Source organism: Anomaloglossus baeobatrachus, chromosome 2 (genome assembly GCF_048569485.1).
Source record: "Anomaloglossus baeobatrachus isolate aAnoBae1 chromosome 2, aAnoBae1.hap1, whole genome shotgun sequence".
Taxonomy (NCBI): Eukaryota; Metazoa; Chordata; class Amphibia; order Anura; family Aromobatidae; genus Anomaloglossus; species Anomaloglossus baeobatrachus.
In genome coordinates this window covers 420,256,327-420,264,921 of record NC_134354.1, presented here as the reverse complement: position 1 = coordinate 420,264,921, position 8,595 = coordinate 420,256,327, and the positions used below count along the sequence as shown (strand labels likewise).

General features: G+C 52.8%; 1 non-coding gene and 2 pseudogenes across 1 annotated transcript; all 3 read left to right on the top strand.

Moving 5' to 3' along the window:
• Positions 1-699: 699 nt before the first annotated feature.
• Positions 700-803, top strand: LOC142292686 (U2 spliceosomal RNA; annotated as a pseudogene).
• A 5,429-nt stretch (positions 804-6,232) lies between these two features.
• Positions 6,233-6,434, top strand: LOC142293164 (U2 spliceosomal RNA; annotated as a pseudogene).
• A 1,402-nt stretch (positions 6,435-7,836) lies between these two features.
• LOC142292895 (U2 spliceosomal RNA) lies at positions 7,837-8,027 on the top strand. The gene has a single exon (XR_012750912.1). It is a non-coding gene; the product is annotated as a U2 spliceosomal RNA (small nuclear RNA).
• The last annotated feature ends 568 nt before the right edge of the window (positions 8,028-8,595 follow it).

The following is an 8,595-nucleotide window of genomic DNA, read 5'->3' as shown; positions in this document are numbered from 1 at the left end:
AGCCCTCTGAGAAAGCCCCTCTCTAACCTTTGTTAGTAAGCTTTTCTGTAGTCTGCCTGTTGATGTATTTTCCGTTTGAACAGTGCACAACATGAAGAGACGGAACACTGGCGGCTTGTCACAATGCCCCCCGCTGACATCACAATAGCGCTGCTGCCTAGAAAGCTAGCTGCGCAGCAGAAGTTTCTCTTTGGGTGGGAGGTGGGCTAGTGGAAGGAGGGGGCAAGCTTTTTTTTTTTTTTTTTTTTCCCGGGTGGTAGGGGGATGATAGGAGAAGGGATGCGGGTGGTGAGAAGGGTACAGAGGGCAGGGTTTGGGGGCTGGGAAGGAAAGGGAAAAGATTAGGGTTTGGGGATGATGAAAGGGCTTTCTACGGGTAAGGATGGCAAAGGGTGGCAGTGACGGGAAGTCAGGCGACCTGTCCTGTCCGTCTTTATGTATCATGAATTGGAAAGACTGCAAGGGGGAGGGGAGTTGCTTGCGCCCAAAAGGAGGAGTTATTCAGATTCATTGCAGTGGGCGGCGGCTGCAAAACGCACCATTCTTCTTGTTTTTGCTCTGCAAAGCAGCCTTTTCAAGGGTTGGCTTGGGTGACAAAATGTCTTCTGTAGGTGTGGGTTTGTCTCCCCTCACTCTCTCTCCCTAAGATGTGTCCGGCATAGGCCAGGGTGCCACTCGAGGCCCAAACCAATTCTGGTTATCGCTTCTCGGCCTTTTGGCTAAGATCAAGTGTAGTATCTGTTCTTATCAGAACAAACTGAGCTAGCTACACTTGACGAGATACGATCAGGGAGACAAGCTCCGAAGCCCAGCCGAGACCGAAAGAGGGAGATCGGACGGAAGAAGAGCTTGGCAGAAAGAAGCAAGAAGACGAAGGCTCGGAGAAGACTTGGGGAGACCAGAGGAACTTCGAGGAGGAACACAGCGGGAGAAGACACCCGGAGAAGAATCCAAGATCCAGCTCCGGGAACTCAAGCAGGAACCAGCCATGGCAAGCAAGCCAGAGAAGGCAGCCAGGAAGGCTCAGGACCCAGGGACCTCCAGGAAGGCTCATCCAGAGGCTTCTTCGGCCCAAGAGGCCCCCACCTCCGACGCCAGCCAGCCGGAGGGAGCCCGGACGCCGCCTGAAAAGGCTCCAACCCTGGAGCCTTGGATGCGGCAGACGGTCGCCCTGAAGCTAAAGGCGGTGGATGGTAGGTTGCCGGACATGTCCAGCGACGTGTTCTGCAAGAAGATGATTCTGGATCAGGGCTTCTCCAGGGCGGAAACCCTGAGTGTCCAGACCTTCATGACTGGCATTTTTCTGGTAACCTTTGCCACGGTGAATGCCTGCAGGAGATACTGGGAGGCGATGAACGCAGCGATGCCGGACTCCCCTTTTCATTCTTTTTTAGGATCCTGTCCTATACAGAGGGATGAGAAGAGGATCACGGTCTCCATGCGGAACCCGCACACCCCAGGAAGAGACATCTCCACGTTCCTGGGACGTCTCTGCACAGTGGTGAGGGAGCCATCCCACATCCTTAACGGCAACGGATTCTGAACGGGTAAGTGGTCAGTAACCGTTCGACTCCACAGGGAACCAGCATCCGAGGATGGTCTCCAGCACCTGCCCCCGACATTCTCTCTGGGAAACTCCTATGGTCTCATCTACTACCCGGACATGCCACACAACTGCAGGAAATGTGGCGGGAAAGGGCATTCGATGAAGACCTGCAAGGAGGACGCCTGCAGGGTTTGCCGGGTGACAGGACACAGCTCCAAGGACTGCCCAAAGAAGAAGACTTGCAACCTATGTGGACAGGCGGACCACCTTTACAAGGACTGCCCACAGCGGGAGAAATCCTGGGCAAGGGTTGCCGCGGCGACCCAGTATCGGGTAGTCACAGCTTCGTCGACCAAGGCAGCTACGACCAAGGCCACAGAGGCCAAGGACAAGGCGGCCAAGAACCCGGCGACCGTGGCTCCAGCCGATGCCCCAGCAGCCACGGAGTCCAGGGAAAAGAAGGGTAAGAAAACTGCTGCCCCCTCCCTGGTCCCCCCCCCTGTCACCCCTGTCCAAACCCCTCCCCCCCCGGCCAACCCTACTGAGGATTCCACTACCTCCACCTCATTTCCCTACTCCTCAGCTGGTCTCCTCACCCCCCCCCCAAAGCCCACTCTCCCTCCCCAGACCATGAGAGCAGAGGGCCTCAGCACTCTTGCACTTTTCACCGAGGAGGATTTTCCAGCTCTTGTCTCCTCAGGTACAGGCCAAAGGAAAAGGAAGGTGGAAGATAGTCCTGTCGCAGAACCTTCCAAGCTGTTCATTGTGGACCTTAACCCACCCCAGGAAGAGGAGGATGGCCTCCTCCCAGAACCGGACGTGTTGGAGCAGATGGTGGAGTCCCTTGTGGCCGAAGAAGAAATGGAGGAGTCGGAAGCCACTGAGGCACCATCCCTGCTTGATCAGCTAGCAGAAGAGGGTCTGCTGGAGATACCCTTACCAGCAGGTGCCAAAGAGGAAGAACCGCCCGACCGGAGTGGTAACTAAGGCACACCGCCTGCTCTAACTTTCTCTTTCCTCCAATGACTGCTAACATTAACATCTTTTCCATTAATGTTAGGAGCATCAGAGACAAGTTCCGACGTCAGACAATTTTTGCGTTCCTTAACACTCAGTCTAGTGATGTATTTTTCCTGCAGGAATGCTCCCTTCCCTCCTCTAGGTCCTTCAACCATCTGGCCAGGGAGTGGACCCATGGCCCATCCTACTGGTCTGGCGGGGGCGACTGTAGGTCCGCGGGGGTCGCCGTGCTGATCAGGGGAAGCGCCTTCACATTGGACTCTGTTCAGGAAATCGTCTGCGGCAGGTTACTGCTCGTGGATGGCACCTGGGCGGGAGAACCTGTCAGGTTCATCAATGTGTATGCTTCTCCTGTGAAGAGCGATCGACTGGAGCTCCTCCAAGCCCTGCGCCCTCAGCTCGCTACCGCCAGGACGGTAGTGATGGCCGGGGATTTCAACTGCCCGATTGAGGAGGATGGACGCAGTTCTGGAACGGCTGCCAAGTTGGACGTCACATCCAAACTGCTCATTGAGATGGTGACCGAAGCCTCTCTTGTGGACGTTGTTGGCTCCATCGGACACGGATCCGTGAACTATTCATGGTGCCGATCCGATGGCTCGCTGCGTTCCAGGATTGACTTTGTGTTTACCTCTCGGGCGGTTGGGCGGAGTGGGCACTCGATGGTCCCCTGCTTCTTCTCTGACCACAGAGCCATTCACTTTCAAGGTGTGCTGGGCCATGGCTTCCCCATTGGCCCGGGCTCCTGGAAGCTGAACTGCTCTCTGCTGGAAAAGGGTGAGATTCTGGAGGAGCTTAGAGCTGCCTACTCCACGTGGCGGGCCTACAAGGCGGGCTTCCAGTCTGTTTCTGACTGGTGGGAATACGTTAAACTCGAGTTCCGTTTCTTCTTTCAGGCAAAGAGTCAACAACAGGCGTGTCTGAAGAGGAGGGACTTCAGGAGACTCCAGCGTGAGCTGCGTTCCCTGCAGGACCTTCTTCGATGCGGCTGGGACGTGAGAGAGGAGCTGGAGGAGACTAAGAGGAGCCTGAAAAGGCACTTCGAGGAGGAGTCCGAGCGAATTGTCTTCCGTTCCAAAGTGGAGAACCTGGAGAAGGGTGAGAAATGTAACTCGTTCTTTTTCAGGAAACTCCACGCCGGTCACACGCCCATGAATGAACTACGAGACGAGAGTGGAAACATGCGACGCGGGAAAGAGAACGTGATGAAGGTCGTCAGCGACTTCTACAGCGAACTCTACGCCCGCAAGACTACTGACCCCGAGGCCGCCGATAAGTTCCTGTCAGGTATCACTAACCATCTTGACCCTGCAGACGCGGCGGCCATGGATGTTCCTCTGACGGTGGACGAGCTGCTCTCGGCCGCCAAATCCTTTAGTTCTGGCAGGACACCGGGCAGTGACGGCCTCCCAGCAGAGCTCTATGTAGCGCTGGGAGACCTAATCTGTCCGGACCTGTTAGGGCTGTATGAGGAGATGGTGGTGGAGGGCAGAATGCCTCCATCTCTGAGGGAAGGAATGGTCACGATCCTGTACAAGCGTAAAGGAGAGAGGTGCGACCTGAAGAATTGGCGTCCCATCACCCTTCTGAACGTCGACTACAAGATCCTGGCCAAGACGATGGCAACGAGATTGAAGACTGTTATCGGACGGATCATCCACCCGGACCAGACCTGCGGCATCCCCGGACGTCGCATCGCAGACAGCCTGGCTCTCATGCGGGACACGGTCGAGTACATCAAAGCCCGCCGGGTGCACGCAGCCCTGATCTCGTTGGATCAGGAAAAGGCCTTCGACCGTGTTTCCCATGAGTTCCTGGGCAAAGCTCTGCACAGGTTAGGTTTGGGTAACATGTTTTGCTTGTATGTCCAACTAATGTATTTTGATATTCACAGCTCGGTGTTGGTGAACGGCTGGAAGACTGACCCCTTCCCGGTCCTCTCAGGGGTCAGACAAGGCTGTCCTCTGTCACCTCTTCTTTTTGTTTGTGTTATAGAACTCTTTGCAGAGGCTATCCGGCGGAATGGAGAGATCAGAGGGATCACCGCACCAGGACCAGAACGCTTCGAGGTCAAGTGCTCGCTCTACATGGACGACGTGACCGTCTTCTGCGCGGACCGGCGCTCAGTCAACACCCTCGTCCAGACCTGTGAGACCTTCGGACGGGCTTCGGGAGCCAAAGTCAACTGCGGGAAGTCGGAAGCCATGCTCTTCGGGGACTGGCAGCCGGCCTCTTCCGCCCCCTTCCCTTTCAGCATCCAGCCGGATTTCATCAAGGTTCTTGGAGTCTGGTTCGGGAAGGAAGGAGCAGCCCTCAAGTCCTGGGAGGAACGCTTGACCAAGATCACCCAACGGATCGGTCTGTGGAGCCTCAGACGCCTCACCTGTGAGGGCAAAGCACTGGTCCTGCGTAACGAGGTACTGCCCGTGCTGCAGTACACGGCCCAGGCCTGGCCCCCCCTTGCCACCGTGTGCAGGGCCATTACCAGGACGGTGTTTCGTTTTGTCTGGGGATCCAAGATGGACAGAGTAAAGCGGAGCATCATGTACAAGGATCCTCGCAAGGGTGGGAAGGGCGTACCCGATATCCCCACCCTCCTGCGATCCTCCTTCGTATGTGACTGCGTTCGCCGAACTCTGCGAGTCAAGAGAGGTTCCGCGGGTGGGTCCATGTCTCGCTTCTTCCTGCTCCCCCTTTGGAGACGGTTAGGCTGGGACAAGTGGGACAGCTCCTTCCCCTACAACTGGACGGCGCCATGGTTCTACGGAGACGTGGTTCGGTTTGTGAGGGAACACCAACTGGAGGGACTCAAGCCCGATTTGTGGAAGCCAAAGACTATCCACAAACTCATCAGAGCCAAGGACGAAATGGAGAACATTCCAGGACTTCATCACGACACACTGGAGACTGTTTGGACAAACGTGTCATCGGCTGGATTGACCAACGGGCACAAGGACTTGTCATGGATGGCGATACAGGGCGGACTGCCCGTCCGGTCATTCATGCACGCCCGGAACCTGTGCAAAACCCGGTACTGCCCAAGGTGCCCCTTCGTGGAGGAAACATCGCTGCACGCCTTTTGGGACTGCCGTTTCGCACAGCGCCTGTTGGTTGCCCTGGAGGATGACCTGAGGAACTCCGTACCCAGAGGGAGCCTATCGTACCATTCCGTACTTTATGGACTCTTCCCTGGGACTCACACCGTTGGAGCCATCCAGGAGGCTTGGCGCCTTATGAACTGCTTTAAGGACGCTATTTGGGTCGCCAGGAACCGGCTCATCTTGAAGAGGGAGAGGATGTCTATCCAGGATTGCCGCAGGCTGATCCACAGCCTGCTCAGAGACTATTCCATCATGGACAGTCCGGACGACAGCGCCGAGGAGGAGGTTTAGACCTCTTCCATGCCCCCTCCCTCCTTTTCCCGTTATGTGCGTCTTTCAATAAAGCTTCGGGCCTGTGATTTCCCCACCCTATCCCCCTTTTCCCCTACCCCCACCCCCCAATCGCCGGTTCGTCGTTATTTATTGTCTAACTTTTTCTTTCAGCTTGAGTGTTATGGATAAGCATAGGAGTGTGATGTATAGTTTAGTGCGTCGTACTCTATGGCTATGTAAGAAGGATTGTATAGTTCTGTGTGTACGGGGCTGCGGCACTGTACACGGTTTGTTACCTTTTTGTGAGTAGTGCATGATAATAAAGATGCTGTTAAATCAAATCTGTTCTTATCAGTTTAATATCTGATACGTCCCCTATCTGGGGACCATATATTAAATGGATTTTTAGAACAGGGAGATGGAAAAAGAGCTTGCTCTGTCCACTCCACGCATTGACCTGGTATTGCAGTACCTCCAGGACCGGTGCACCCCTTCTTAACCCAGTTTCCAAAAGCAGAACTCAATTCACCTGATTCATATTAGCCCGATTTAATGAATTGGAAGAAAGCATACGTCTTCATATGCACCTCAATTTGGCCCATTCACTTTTCACACTTCCTCCTTTTGTTTTTTATCTTTCACACTTTTTACTTTCTTTATTCATCCAAATAGCAAACTCATCACCACTCAACCTGACCAACTCGGCTATGTCCCGTGCTGCAGTATCTTGTCCTCTGTCTTATCTAGATCATTTGCAATTGAATGGAATAGATCCCTTTTGGACAAAGTGGATTCACCTGTTGCTGCAGTGACCACAGGTGTGATAAGATCTAGAATTGGCATCTGGTGCGATCTCTCCGCTTCCACTCCAAATAAAGTTACCTGTTTATTCCTATCATGCATTGGTTTTTGGTGTTTTCTTTGAGCAATGATGATGGCTTCAGTGATCTGTTGGCTCCCCCTCCTGGAGGAAGAGTTTGCTTGCTCTTGGACATTCTAAAAGAGAGGTCATGAGAGACATTTAGCTTCTGAGCACAATTGGGGACAGTCATGGGTGATGAATGATTTGCAACCTGCTGTGAAGCCTGATACCGCAATATAAGGAACGTCAAATACTAAGAATGGGCGGCCTATGAAAGAATTAGTACTTTCATTAAGTATACTTAAACGGCTAATTGGGAATAGACAAACTGTAAAAAGCCCTCTGAGAAAGCCCCTCTCTAACCTTTGTTAGTAAGCTTTTCTGTAGTCTGCCTGTTGATGTATTTTCCGTTTGAACAGTGCACAACATGAAGAGACGGAACACTGGCGGCTTGTCACAATGCCCCCCGCTGACATCACAATAGCGCTGCTGCCTAGAAAGCTAGCTGCGCAGCAGAAGTTTCTCTTTGGGTGGGAGGTGGGCTAGTGGAAGGAGGGGGCAAGCTTTTTTTTTTTTTTTTTTTCCCGGGTGGTAGGGGGATGATAGGAGAAGGGATGCGGGTGGTGAGAAGGGTACAGAGGGCAGGGTTTGGGGGCTGGGAAGGAAAGGGAAAAGATTAGGGTTTGGGGATGATGAAAGGGCTTTCTACGGGTAAGGATGGCAAAGGGTGGCAGTGACGGGAAGTCAGGCGACCTGTCCTGTCCGTCTTTATGTATCATGAATTGGAAAGACTGCAAGGGGGAGGGGAGTTGCTTGCGCCCAAAAGGAGGAGTTATTCAGATTCATTGCAGTGGGCGGCGGCTGCAAAACGCACCATTCTTCTTGTTTTTGCTCTGCAAAGCAGCCTTTTCAAGGGTTGGCTTGGGTGACAAAATGTCTTCTGTAGGTGTGGGTTTGTCTCCCCTCACTCTCTCTCCCTAAGATGTGTCCGGCATAGGCCAGGGTGCCACTCGAGGCCCAAACCAATTCTGGTTATCGCTTCTCGGCCTTTTGGCTAAGATCAAGTGTAGTATCTGTTCTTATCAGTTTAATATCTGATACGTCCCCTATCTGGGGACCATATATTAAATAGATTTTTAGAACAGGGAGATGGAAAAAGAGCTTGCTCTGTCCACTCCACGCATTGACCTGGTATTGCAGTACCTCCAGGACCGGTGCACCCCTTCTTAACCCAGTTTCCAAAAGCAGAACTCAATTCACCTGATTCATATTAGCCCGATTTAATGAATTGGAAGAAAGCATTCGTCTTCATATGCACCTCAATTTGGCCCATTCACTTTTCACACTTCCTCCTTTTGTTTTTTATCTTTCACACTTTTTACTTTCTTTATTCATCCAAATAGCAAACTCATCACCACTCAACCTGACCAACTCGGCTATGTCCCGTGCTGCAGTATCTTGTCCTCTGTCTTATCTAGATCATTTGCAATTGAATGGAATAGATCCCTTTTGGACAAAGTGGATTCACCTGCTGCTGCAGTGACCACAGGTGTGATAAGATCTAGAATTGGCATCTGGTGCGATCTCTCCGCTTCCACTCCAAATAAAGTTACCTGTTTATTCCTATCATGCATTGGTTTTTGGTGTTTTCTTTGAGCAATGATGATGGCTTCAGTGATCTGTTGGCTCCCCCTCCTGGAGGAAGAGTTTGCTTGCTCTTGGACATTCTAAAAGAGAGGTCATGAGAGACATTTAGCTTCTGAGCACAATTGGGGACAGTCATGGGTGATGAA